Source organism: Cherax quadricarinatus, unplaced genomic scaffold, assembly GCF_038502225.1.
Source record: "Cherax quadricarinatus isolate ZL_2023a unplaced genomic scaffold, ASM3850222v1 Contig4062, whole genome shotgun sequence".
NCBI lineage: Eukaryota > Metazoa > Arthropoda > Malacostraca > Decapoda > Parastacidae > Cherax > Cherax quadricarinatus.
Genome location: NW_027199088.1, coordinates 22,328 through 35,969, shown reverse-complemented (window position 1 = coordinate 35,969; position 13,642 = coordinate 22,328). Strand labels below are relative to the sequence as shown.

The following is a 13,642-nucleotide window of genomic DNA, read 5'->3' as shown; positions in this document are numbered from 1 at the left end:
GGGCTGTGGCTCGTACGTTGGTTTGCGTGCAGCCAGCAGCAACAGCCTGGTTGATCAGGCGCTGATCCACCAGGAGGCCTGGTCACAGACCGGGCCGCGGGGGCGTTGACCCCCGAAACTCTCTCCAGGTAAACTCCAGGTATTCTTGTCACGATTGATGGACCACATCGACTCAAGGCTGAGGGACTGATTACCTCAAACTCCTCCTGCTCTTCACCATTCTTCTTTGTATGGTCTGATGAAGCCACTGTGTGGCGAAACGTTTCCTCATCATAGATACCCAAGTGTTGCACATGTGTCTAATTTATCAATTCAGAAACTGCAGGAAAAATAGGCCCTAATTCCTCACTGTGGCACTACATTTAAGACAGTCTAATGCATTTACATAATAGCCTAATTTTAGACGCCTCAACTAAAAACACATCTAATTTGAAGAACCCGTCACTGATGTATAATGAATGCCTATCATGCTTTATAATTGCCGATTCTACAGCATTCCTTTCAAGCCAGGAGGAAAAAGGGAAGATGACTCTTGCTTCCCGCCAATTTGCCAGGTTATTACAAGCTCTAACATGATTATATATTATTTTTATTATTATTATCACACTGGCCGATTCCCACCAAGGCAGGGTGGCCCGAAAAAGAAAAACTTTCACCATCATTCACTCCATCACTGTCTTGCCAGAAGGGTGCTTTACACTACAGTTTTTAAACTGCAACATTAACACCCCTCCTTCAGAGTGCAGGCACTGTACTTCCCATCTCCAGGACTCAAGTCCGGCCTGCTGGTTTCCCTGAACCCCTTCATAAATGTTACTTTGCTCACACTCCAACAGCACGTCAAGTATTAAAAACCATTTGTCTCCATTCACTCCTATCAAACACGCTCACGCATGCCTGCTGGAAGTCCAAGCCCCTCGCACACAAAACCTCCTTTACCCCCTCCCTCCAACCTTTTCTAGGCCGACCCCTACCCTGCCTTCCTTCCACTACAGACTGATACACTCTTGAAGTCATTCTGTTTCGCTCCATTCTCTCTACATGTCCGAACCACCTCAACAACCCTTCCTCAGCCCTCTGGACAACAGTTTTGGTAATCCCGCACCTCCTTCTAACTTCCAAACTACGAATTCTCTGCATTTTATTCACACCACACATTGCCCTCAGACATGACATCTCCACTGCCTCCAGCCTTCTCCTCGCTGCAACATTCATCACCCACGCTTCACACGTATATAAGAGCGTTGGTAAAACTATACTCTCATACATTCCCCTCTTTGCCTCCAAGGACAAAGTTCTTTGTCTCCACAGACTCCTAAGTGCACCACTCACCCTTTTCCCCTCATCAATTCTATGATTCACCTCATCTTTCATAGACCCATCCGCTGACACGTCCACTCCCAAATATCTGAATACATTCACCTCCTCCATACTCTCTCCCTCCAATCTGATATCCAATCTTTCATCACCTAATCTTTTTGTTATCCTCATAACCTTACTTTTTCCTGTATTCACTTTTAATTTTCTTCTTTTGCACACCCTACCAAATTCATCCACCAATCTCTGCAACTTCTCTTCAGAATCTCCCAAGAGCACAGTGTCATCAGCAAAGAGCAACTGTGACAACTCCCACTTTATGTGTGATTCTTTATCTTTTAACTCCACGCCTCTTGCCAAGACCCTCGCATTTACTTCTCTTACAACCCCATCTATAAATATATTAAACAACCACGGTGACATCACATATCCTTGTCTAAGGCCTACTTTTACTGGGAAATAATTTCCCTCTTTCCTACATACTCTAACTTGAGCCTCACTATCCTCGTAAAAACTCTTCACTGCTTTCAGTAACCTACCTCCTACACCATACACCTGCAACATCTGCCACATTGCCCCCCTATCCACCCTGTCATACGCCTTTTCCAAATCCATAAATATATATATATATATATATATATATATATATATATATATATATATAACACTGCGGTTAGCCGGGGGATCGAACCCGTGGTTTATTTTAGCCCGCCTCATATTCAGCGAAAATTCGCGACACTAACCCACTATACCATACAATACTACAAAGATCACGCACCAGCAGAGCTAGATGTTGTACCGTGATCCGAGAACATATGATGGTGTGGGTTCCTCAGAGCTAATTCCATTCCACTCCCCGTTTGGTGTACTAGCCTCCACAAGCAGTATACAGAGAATAAGTGACTAGGGATAAAGATAACAATTTTAAGTAAACATGTTACATAAAAGATTCATTATCAGAATACTGACCTGTACTTTTTATATAACAACAAGTGCAGAAAGTGTCAGTACAAGCTATTTTACTTGTACTTGCAGTTTCAGTTGACAAGCAGACAGCTCTGCACACACCTGTATTGGTGCCGTCTTTGCACGTCTGCTGCTTAATAGGACATGCTGTAAAATATAATATAATTTAGAGGATATTGCATAAAAGCCAAATGCAAAATAAGTTTATTACAAGAACACCAATGTTGTGTCAAGGACCTACGAGGTATTTTTATTTCTTTCCATCTTTTATATGTCAATATCACTGTAAGCCAAAGTGTTATCTAGGTCACTGTAAGCCAGAGTGTTATCTAGGTCACTGTAAGCCAGAGTGTTATCTAGGTCACTGTAAGCCAGAGTGTTATCTAGGTCACTGTAAGCCAGAGTGTTATCTAGGTCACTGTAAGCCAGAGTGTTATCTAGGTCACTGTAAGCCAGAGTGTTATCTAGGTCACTAAGCCAAAGTGTTATCTAGGTCACTGTAAACCAAAGTGTTATCTAGGTCAATGTAAGCCAGAGTGTTGTCTAGGTCACTGTAAGCCAGAGTGTTGTCTAGGTCACTGTAAGCCAGAGTGTTGTCTAGGTCACTGTAAGCCAGAGTGTTGTCTAGGTCACTGTAAGCCAAAGTGTTATCTAGGTCACTGTAAGCCAGAATGTTATCTAGGTCACTGTAAGCCAGAGTGTTGTCTAGGTCAATGTAAGCCAGAGTGTTGTCTAGGTCACTCACTAAGCCAGAGTGTTATCTAGGTCACTGTAAGCCAGAGTGTTATCTAAGTCACTTTAAGCCAGTGTTATCTAGGTCACTGTAAGCCAGAGTGTTATCTAGGTCACTATAAGCCAGAGTGTTATCTAGGTCACCGTAAGCCAGAGTGTTATCTAGGTCACTGTAAGCCAGAGTGTTATCTAGGTCACTGTAAGCCAGTGTTATCTAGGTCACTCACTATGCCAGAGTGTTATCTAGGTCACCGTAAGCCAGAGTGTTATCTAGGTCACCGTAAGCCAGAGTGTTATCTAGGCAACTCACTAAGCCAGAGTGTTATCTAGGTCACTAAGCCAGAGTTATCTAGGTCACCATAAGCCAGAGTGTTATCTAGGTCACTGTAAGCCAGAGTGTTATCTAGGTCACTGTAAGCCAGAGTGTTATCTAGGTCACTCACTATGCCAGAGTGTTATCTAGGTCACCGTAAGCCAGAGTGTTATCTAGGTCACTGTAAGCCAGAGTGTTATCTAGGTCACTGTAAGCCAGAGTGTTATCTAGGTCACTGTAAGCCAGAGTGTTATCTAGGTCACTGTAAGCCAGAGTGTTATCTAGGTCACTAAGCCAAAGTGTTATCTAGGTCACTGTAAGCCAGAGTGTTATCTAGGTCACTAAGCCAGAGTGTTATCTACGTCACCGTAAGCCAAAGTGTTATCTAGGTCACTGTAAGCCAGAGTGTTATCTAGGTCACTGTAAGCCAGAGTGTTATCTAGGTCACTGTAAGCCAGAGTGTTATCTAGGTCACTAAAACAAAGTGTTATCTAGGTCACTGTAAGCCAGAGTGTTATCTAGGTCACTAAGCCAGAGTGTTATCTACGTCACCGTAAGTCAAAGTGTTATCTAGGTCACTAAGCCAAAGTGTTATCTAGGTCACTGTAAGCCAAAGTGTTATCTAGGTCACTGTAAGCCAGAGTGTTGTCTAGGTCACTCACTAAGCCAGAGTGTTATCTAGGTCACTGTAAGCCAGAGTGTTATCTAGGTCACTGTAAGCCAGTGTTATCTAGGTCACTGTAAGCCAGAGTGTTATCTAGGTCACTGTAAGCCAGAGTGTTATCTAGGTCACCGTAAGCCAGAGTGTTATCTAGGTCACTGTAAGCCAGAGTGTTATCTAGGTCACTGTAAGCCAGAGTGTTATCTAGGTCACTCACTATGCCAGAGTGTTATCTAGGTCACCGTAAGCCAGAGTGTTATCTAGGCCACTCACTAAGCCAGAGTGTTATCTAGGTCACTAAGCCAGTGTTATCTAGGTCACCGTAAGCCAGAGTGTTATCTAGGTCACTGTAAGCCAGAGTGTTATCTAGGTCACTGTAAGCCAGAGTGTTATCTAGGTCACTCACTATGCCAGAGTGTTATCTAGGTCACCGTAAGCCAGAGTGTTATCTAGGTCACTCACTCAGCCAGAGTGTTATCTAGGTCACTAAGCCAGTGTTATCTAGGTCACCGTAAGCCAGAGTGTTATCTAGGTCATTGTAAGCCAGAGTGTTATCTAGGTCACTGTAAGCCAGAGTGTTATCTAGGTCACCATAAGCCCAAGTGTTATCTAGGTCACTGTAAGCCAGAGTGTTATCTAGATCACTGTAAGCCAGAGTGTTATCTAGGTCACTCACTATGCCAGAGTTATCTAGGTCACCGTAAGCCAGAGTGTTATCTAGTTCACTCACTAAGCCAGAGTGTTATCTAGGTCACCGTAAGCCAGAGTGTTATCTAGGTCACTCACTAAGCCAGAGTGTTATCTAGGTCACTAAGCCAGTGTTATCTAGGTCACCGTAAGCCAGAGTGTTATCTAGGTCACTGTAAGCCAGAGTGTTGTCTAGGTCAATGTAAGCCAGAGTGTTGTCTAGGTCACTCACTAAGCCAGAGTGTTATCTAGGTCACTGTAAGCCAGAGTGTTATCTAGGTCACTGTAAGCCAGTGTTATCTAGGTCATTGTAAGCCAGAGTGTTATCTAGGTCACCGTAAGCCAGAGTATTATCTAGGTCACTGTAAGCCAGAGTGTTATCTAGGTCAATGTAAGCCAGAGTGTTATCTAGGTCACTCACTATGCCAGAGTGTTATCTATGTCACCGTAAGCCAGTGTGTTATCTAGATCACTCACTAAGCCAGAGTGTTATCTAGGTCACTAAGCCAGTGTTATCTAGGTCACCGTAAGCCAGAGTGTTATCTAGGTCACTGTAAGCCAGAGTGTTATCTAGGTCACTGTAAGCCAGAGTATTATGTAGGTCACCGTAAACCAGAGTGTTATCTAGGTCACTGTAAGCCAGAATGTTATCTAGGTCACTGTAAGCCAGAGTGTTATCTAGGTCACTCACTATGCCAGAGTGTTATCTAGGTCACCGTAAGCCAGAGTGTTATCTAGGTCACTCACTAAGCCAGAGTGTTATCTAGGTCACTAAGCCAGTGTTATCTAGGTCACCGTAAGCCAGAGTGTTATCTAGGTCACTGTAAGCCAGAGTGTTATCTAGGTCACTGTAAGCCAATGTGTTATCTAGGTCACTCACTATGCCAGAGTGTTATCTAGGTCACCGTAAGCCAGAGTGTTATCTAGGTCAATCACTAAGTCAAAGTGTTATCTAGGTCAATGTAAGCCAGAGTGTTATCTAGGTCACTGTAAGCCAGAGTGTTATCTAGGTCACTGTAAGCCAGAGTGTTGTCTAGGTCACTGTAAGCCAGAGTGTTATCTGGGTCAATGTAAGCCAGAGTGTTGTCTATGTCAATGTAAGCCAGAGTGTTATCTAGGTCATTGTAAGCCAGTGTGTTGTCTAGGTCACTGTAAGCCAGAGTGTTGTCTAGGTCACTGTAAGCCAGAGTGTTATCTAGGTCACTGTAAGCCAGAGTGTTATCTAGGTTAACGTAAGCCAGAGTGTTATATAGGTCACTGTAAGCCAGAGTGTTATCTAGGTCACCGTAAGCCAGAGTGTTATCTAGGTCACTCACTATGCCAGAGTGTATGTAGGTCACCGTAAGCCAGAGTGTTATCTAGGTCACTCACTAAGCCAAAGTGTTATCTAGGTCACTAAGATAGTGTTATCTAGGTCACTGTAAGCCAGAGTGTAATCTAGGTCACTAAGCCAGAGTATTGTCTCGGTCACTGTAAGCCAGAGTGTTATCTAGGTCACTCACTATGCCAGAGTGTATGTAGGTCACCGTAAGCCAGAGTGTTATCTAGGCAACTCACTAAGCCAAAGTGTTATCTAGGTCACTAAGATAGTGTCATCTAGGTCACCGTAAGCCAGAGTGTTATCTAGGTCACTAAGCCAGAGTGTTATCTAGGTCACTCACTAAGCCAGAGTGTTATCTAGGTCACCGTAAGCCAGTGTTATCTAGGTCACTGTAAGCCAGAGTGTTATCTAGGTCACTGTAAACCAGAGTGTTATCTAGGTCACTAAGCCAGAGTGTTATCTAGGTCACTCACTAAGCCAGAGTGTTATCTAGGTCACTAAGCCAGAGTGTTATCTAGGTCACCGTAAGCCAGAGTGTAATCTAGGTCACTAAGCCAGAGTGTTGTCTCGGTCACTGTAAGCCAGAGTGTTATCTAGGCAACTCACTAAGCCAGAGTGTTATTTAGGTCACCGTAAGCCAGTGTGTTATCTAGGTCACTAAGGCAGAGTGTTATCTAGGTCACTAAGCCAGAGTGTTATCTAGGTCACTCACTATGCCAGAGTGTTATCTAGGTCACCGTAAACCAGAGTGTTATCTAGGTCACTCACTAAGCCAGTGTGTTATCTAGGTCATTAAGCCAGTGTTATCTAGGTCACCGTAAGCCAGAGTGTTATCTAGGTCACTGTAAGCCAGAGTGTTATCTAGGTCACTGTAAGCCAGAGTGTTATCTAGGTCACCATAAGCCAGAGTGTTATCTAGGTCACTAAGCCAGAGTGTTATCTAGGTCACTGTAAGCCAGAGTGTTATCTAGGTCACTCACTATGCCAGAGTGTTATCTAGTTCACCGTAAGCCAGAGTGTTATCTAGGTCACTAAGCCAGAGTGTTATCTAGGTCACCGTAAGCCAGAGTGTTATCTAGGTCACTCACTATGCCAGAGTGTTATCTAGGTCACCGTAAGCCAGAGTGTAATCTAGGTCACTAAGCCAGAGTGTTATCTAGGTCACTGTAAGCCAGAGTGTTATCTAGGTCACTCACTATGCCAGAGTCTTATCTAGGTCACTCACTATGCCAGAGTGTTATCTAGGTCACCGTAAGCCAGAGTGTAATCTACGTCACTACGCCAGAGTGTTGTCTAGGTCACTGTAAGATAGAGTGTTATCTAGGTCAATGTAAGCCAGAGTGTTGTCTAGGTCAATGTAAGCCAGAGTGTTGTTTTGGTCACTAAGCCAGAGTGTTATCTAGGTCACTGTAAGCCAGAGTGTTATCTAGGTCACTGTAAGCCAGAGTATTATCTAGGTCACTGTAAGCCAGAGTGTTATCTAGGTCACTGTAAGCCAGAGTGTTATCTAGGTCACTCACTAAGCCAGAGTGTTATCTAGGTCACTAAGCCAGTGTTATATAGGTCACCGTAAGCCAGAGTGTAATCTAGGTCACTAAGCCAGAGTGTTATCCAGGTCACTAAGCCAGTGTTATCTAGGTCACCGTAAGCCAGAGTGTAATCTAGGTCACTCACTATGCCAGAGTGTTATCTAGGTCACCGTAAGCCAGAGTGTTATCTAGGTCACTCACTAAGTCAAAGTGTTATCTAGGTCACTGTAAGCCAGAGTGTTATCTAGGTCACTAAGCCAGTGTTATCTAGGTCACCGTAAGCCAGAGTGTAATCTAGGTCACTAAGCCAGAGTGTTATCTAGGTCACTAAGCCAGTGTTATCTAGGTCACCGTAAGCCAGAGTGTAATCTAGGTCACTCACTATGCCAGAGTGTTATCTAGGTCACCGTAAGCCAGAGTGTTATCTAGGTCACTCACTAAGTCAAAGTGTTATCTAGGTCAATGTAAGCCAGAGTGTTATCTAGGTCACTGTAAGCCAGAGTGTTATCTAGGTCACTGTAAGCCAGAGTGTTGTCTAGGTCACTGTAAGCCAGAGTGTTATCTAGGTCACTGTAAGCCAGAGTGTTATCTAGGTCACCGTAAGCCAGAGTGTTGTCTAGGTCACTCACTAAGCCAGAGTGTTGTCTAGGTCATTGTAAGCCAGTGTGTTGTCTAGGTCACTGTAAGCCAGAGTGTTATCTAGGTCACCGTAAGCCAGAGTGTTATATAGGTCACTGTAAGCCAGAGTTATCTAGGTCACCGTAAGCCAGAGTGTTATCTAGGTCACTCACTATGCCAGAGTGTATGTAGGTCACTGTAATCGAGAGTGTTATCTAGGTCACTCACTAAGCCAAAGTGTTATCTAGGTCACTAATATAGTGTTATCTAGGTCACCGTAAGCCAGAGTGTAATCTAGGTCACTAAGCCAGAGTGTTGTCTCGGTCACTGTAAGCCAGAGTGTTATCTAGGTCACTCACTAAGCCAAAGTGTTATCTAGGTCACTAAGATAGTGTTATCTAGGTCACCGTAAGCCAGAGTGTTATCTAGGTCACTCACTAAGCCAGAGTGTTATCTAGATCACTAAGCCAGTGTTATCTAGGTCACCGTAAGCCAGAGTGTTGTCTAGGTCACTGTAAGCCAGAGTGTTATATAGGTCAATGTAAGCCAGAGTGTTGTCTAGGTCACTGTAAGCCAGAGTGTTATATAGGTCAATGTAAGCCAGAGTGTTGTCTAGGTCAATGTAAGCCAGAGTGTTGTCTAGGTCACTGTAAGCCAGTGTTATATAGGTCAATGTAAGCCAGAGTGTTGTCTAGGTCAATGTAAGCCAGAGTGTTGTCTAGGTCACTCACTAAGCCAGAGTGTTATCTAGGTCACTGTAAGTCAGAGTGTTATCTAGGGCACTGTAAGCCAGAGTGTTATCTAGGTCACCGTGAGCCAGAGTGCTATCTAGGTCACTGTAAGCCAGAGTGTTATCTAGGTCACTGTAAACCAGAGTGTTATCTAGGTCACTCACTATGCCAGAGTGTTATCTAGGTCACCGTAAGCCAGAGTGTTATCTAGGTCTTTGTAAGCCAGAGTGTTATCTAAGTCACTGTAAGCCAGAGTGTTATCTAGGTCACTCACTAAGCCAGAGTGTTATCTAGGTCACTAAGCCAGTGTTATCTAGGTCACCGCAAGCCAGAGTGTAATCTAGGTCACTAAGCCAGAGTGTTATCTAGGTCACTAAGCCAGAGTGTTATCTAGGTCACTCACTAAGCCAGAGTGTTATCTAGGTCACCGTAAGCCAGTGTTATCTAGGTCACTGTAAGCCATAGTGTTATCTAGGTCACTGTAAGCCAGAGTGTTATCTAGGTCACTAAGCCAGAGTGTTATCTAGGTCACTCACTGAGCCAGAGTGTTATCTAGGTCACTGTAAGCCAGAGTGTAATGTAGGTCACTAAGCCAGAGTGTTATCTAGGTCACTGTAAGCCAGAGTGTTATCTAGGCCACTCAGTAAGCCAGAGTGTTATTTAGGTCACCGTAAGCCAGAGTGTTATCTAGGTCACTAAGCCAGAGTGTTATCTAGGTCACTCACTAAGCCAGAGTGTTATCTAGGTCACCGTAAGCCAGTGTGTTATCTAGGTCACTAAGCCAGAGTGTTATCTAGGTCACTGTAAGCCAGAGTGTTATCTAGGTCACTCACTATGCCAGAGTGTTATCTAGGTCACTCACTATGCCAGAGTGTTATCTAGGTCACTGTAAGCCATAGTGTTATCTAGGTCACTGTAAGCGAGAGTGTTATCTAGGTCACCGTAAGCCAGAGTGTTACCTAGGTCACTGTAAGCCAGAGTGTTACCTAGGTCACTGTAAGCCAGAGTGTTATCTAGGTCACTCACTATGCCAGAGTGTTATCTAGGTCACCGTAAGCCAGAATGTTACCTAGGTCACTCACTAAGCCAGAGTGTTATCTTGGTCACTAAGCCAGTGTTATCTAGGTCACCGTAAGCCAGTGTTATCTAGGTCACTGTAAGCCAGAGTGTTATCTAGGTCACTGTAAGCCAGAGTGTTATCTAGGTCACTCACTAAGCCAGAGTGTTATCTAGGTTACTGTAAGCCAGAGTGTTATATAGGTCAATGTAAGCCAGAGTGTTGTCTAGGTCAATGTAAGCCAGAGTGTTGTGTAGGTCACTCACTAAGCCAGAGTGTTATCTAGGTCACTGTAAGTCAGAGTGTTATCTAGGGCACTGTAAGCCAGAGTGTTATCTAGGTCACCGTAAGCCAGAGTGCTATCTAGGTCACTGTAAGCCAGAGTGTTATCTAGGTCACTGTATACCAGAGTGTTATCTAGGTCACTCACTATGCCAGAGTGTTATCTAGGTCACCGTAAGCCAGAGTGTTATCTAGGTCTTTGTAAGCCAGAGTGTTATCTAAGTCACTGTAAGCCAGAGTGTTATCTAGGTCACTCACTAAGCCAGAGTGTTATCTAGGTCACTAAGCCAGTGTTATCTAGGTCACTCACTAAGCCAGAGTGTTATCTAGGTCACTAAGCCAGTGTTATCTAGGTCACCATAAGCCAGAGTGTAATCTAGGTCACTAAGCCAGAGTGTTATCTAGGTCACTAAGCCAGAGTATTATCTAGGTCACTCACTAAGCCAGAGTGTTATCTAGGTCACCGTAAGCCAGTGTTATCTAGATCACTGTAAGCCATAGTGTTATTTAGGTTACTGTAAGCCAGAGTGTTATCTAGGTCACTAAGCCAGAGTGTTATCTAGGTCACTCACTAAGCCAGAGTGTTATCTAGGTCACTAAGCCAGAGTGTTATCTAGGTCACTGTAAGCCAGAGTGTAATCTAGGTCACTAAGCCAGAGTGTTATCTAGGTCACTGTAAGCCAGAGTGTTTTCTAGGCCACTCACTAAGCCAGAGTGTTATTTAGGTCACCGTAAGGCAGTGTGTTATCTAGGTCACTATGCCAGAGTGTTATCTAGGTCACCGTAAGCCAGAGTGTTATCTAGGTCACTGTAAGCCAGAGTGTTATCTAGGTCACTGTAAGCGAGAGTGTTATCTAGGTCACCGTAAGCCAGAGTGTTACCTAGGTCACTGTAAGCCAGAGTGTTATCTAGGTCACTGTAAGCCAGAGTGTTATCTAGGTCACTCACTATGCCAGAGTGTTATCTAGGTCACCGTAAGCCAGAGTGTTATCTAGGTCACTCACTAAGCCAGAGTGTTATCTTGGTCACTAAGCCAGTGTTATCTAGGTCACCGTAAGCCAGTGTTATCTAGGTCACTGTAAGCCAGAGTGTTATCTAGGTCACTCACTAAGCCAGAGTGTTATCTAGGTCACTGTAAGCCAGAGTGTTATCTAGGTCACTCACTATGCCAGAGTGTTATCTAGGTCACTCACTATGCCAGAGTGTTGTCTAGGTCACTGTAAGCCAGAGTGTTATATAGGTCAATGTAAGCCAGAGTGTTGTCTAGGTCAATGTAAGCCAGAGTGTTATCTAGGTCACTGTAAGTCAGAGTGTTATCTAGGTCACTAAGCCAGAGTGTTATCTAGGTCACCGTAAGCCAGAGTGCTATCTAGGTCACTGTAAGCCAGAGTGTTATCTACGTCACTGTAAACCAGAGTGTTATCTAGGTCACTCACTATGCCAGAGTGTTATCTAGGTCACCGTAAGCTAGTGTTATCTAGGTCACTCACTAAGCCAGAGTGTTATCTAGGTCACTAAGCCAGTGGTATCTAGGTCACCGTAAGCCAGAGTGTAATCTAGGTCACTAAGCCAGAGTGTTATCTAGGTCACTAAGCCAGAGTATTATCTAGGTCACTCACTGAGGCAGAGTGTTATCTAGGTCACTGTAAGCCAGTGTTATCTAGGTCACTAAGCCAGAGTGTTATCTAGGTCGCTGTAAGCCAGAGTGTTATCTAGGTCACTCACTAAGCCAGAGTGTTATCTAGGTCACTAAGCCAGAGTGTTATCTAGGTCACCGTAAGGCAGAGTGTAATCTAGGTCACCAAGCCAGTGTGTTATCTAGGTCACTGTAAGCCAGAGTGTTATCTAGGCCACTCACTAAGCCAGAGTGTTATTTAGTTCACCATAAGCCAGTGTGTTATCTAGGTCACTAAGCCAGAGTGTTATCTAGGTCACTGTAAGCCAGAGTGTTATCTAGGTCACTGTAAGCCAGAGTGTTATCTAGGTCACTGTAAGCCAGAGTGTTATCTAGGTCACTCACTAAGCCAGAGTGTTATCTAGGTCACCATAAGCCAGTGTTATCTAGTCACTGTAAGCCAAAGTGTTATCTAGGTCACTGTAAGCCAGACTGTTATCTAGGTCACTAAGGCAGAGTGTTATCTAGGTCGCTGTAAGCCAGAGTGTTATCTACGTCACCGTAAGCCAATGTGTTATCTAGGTCACTAAGCCAGAGTGTTATCTAGGTCACCGTAAGCCAGAGTGTTATCTAGGTCTCTGTAACCCAGAGTGTTATCTAGGTCACTGTAAGCCAGAGTGTTATCTAGGTCACTCACTATGCCAGAGTGTTATCTAGGTCACCGTAAGCCAGAGTGTTATCTAGGTCACTCACTAAGCCAGAGTGTTATCTAGGTCACTAAGCCAGTGTTATCTAGGTCACCGTAAGCCAGAGTGTAATCTAGGTCACTAAGCCAGAGTGTTATCTAGGTCACTGTAAGCCAGAGTGTTATCTAGGTCACTCACTAAGCCAGAGTGTTATCTAGGTCACCGTAAGCCAATGTGTTATCTAGGTCACTAAGCCAGAGTGTTATCTAGGTCACTGTAAGCCAGAGTGTTATCTAGGTCACTGTAAGCCAGAGTGTTATCTAGGTCACTCATTGTAAGCCAGAGTGTTATCTAGGGCACTCACTGTAAACCAGAGTTATCTATTTCACTCACTGTAAGGCAGTGTTATTTAGGTCACTCACTGTAAGCCAGTGTTATCTAGGTCACTCACTGTAAGCCAGAGTGTTATCTACATCAAGGAAAGGAAGGAAAAGGTTAGATTCCCATTCACATTTACATTTTATGGAAGGAGCAAGATTGTTAAGAACATCGAAAAATGACTGGAAGAGACTAGAGTCATGGAGTCAAAGAACAAAGATTCCATCCACAGCGCAGAGGCACATGGAAGGGCGCACAAGGAAGGAAGAAGAGTTTCGAAGTATTCCATATAATGTTTATTAAAAACAGGAGATAGAAGAGAGCTCATAGCGACATCGAAAGTTTGAGAATAATATATTAAAAGGACACAAGTGCAACTAATGTGACATTTATTGTGGCAACGTTTCGCTCTCCAGGAGCTTTATCAAGCCATAATGACTTGATAAAGCTCCTGGAGAGCGAAACGTTGCCACAATAAATGTCACATTAGTTGCACTTGTGTCCTTTTACTTTACATATTGTCGGTAATTCTACCAACTTTATTACAATAATATATTCTTTGAAAGGAAAAGGAATTCGAGTCCACACAAAGGCGAGTCGGATCAAGGGAAACATAAGTAGGTATAGGAAGGTGAAGTAAACCTTCATCAACCTTCACTCTGAGAAAGTTAAGAATGTCATACAGAGGGACGTTAGTGAAGAGGAACTCAACGTCCCTCTTTTTGCTAACTTTTATATGGATGTAAATA

At 43.9% G+C, this 13,642-nt stretch overlaps 1 long non-coding RNA gene across 1 annotated transcript in view; it reads right to left on the bottom strand.

Annotated features, from left to right (window-relative positions):
- Positions 1–2,274: 2,274 nt before the first annotated feature.
- Positions 2,275–13,642, bottom strand: part of LOC138852104 (uncharacterized) — a 33,340-nt gene continuing 21,972 nt past the window's right edge. Inside the window, exon 3 of the long non-coding RNA XR_011391567.1 lies at positions 2,275–2,430. This is a non-coding gene — a long non-coding RNA (uncharacterized lncRNA). The remainder of the gene's footprint in view (positions 2,431–13,642) is intronic.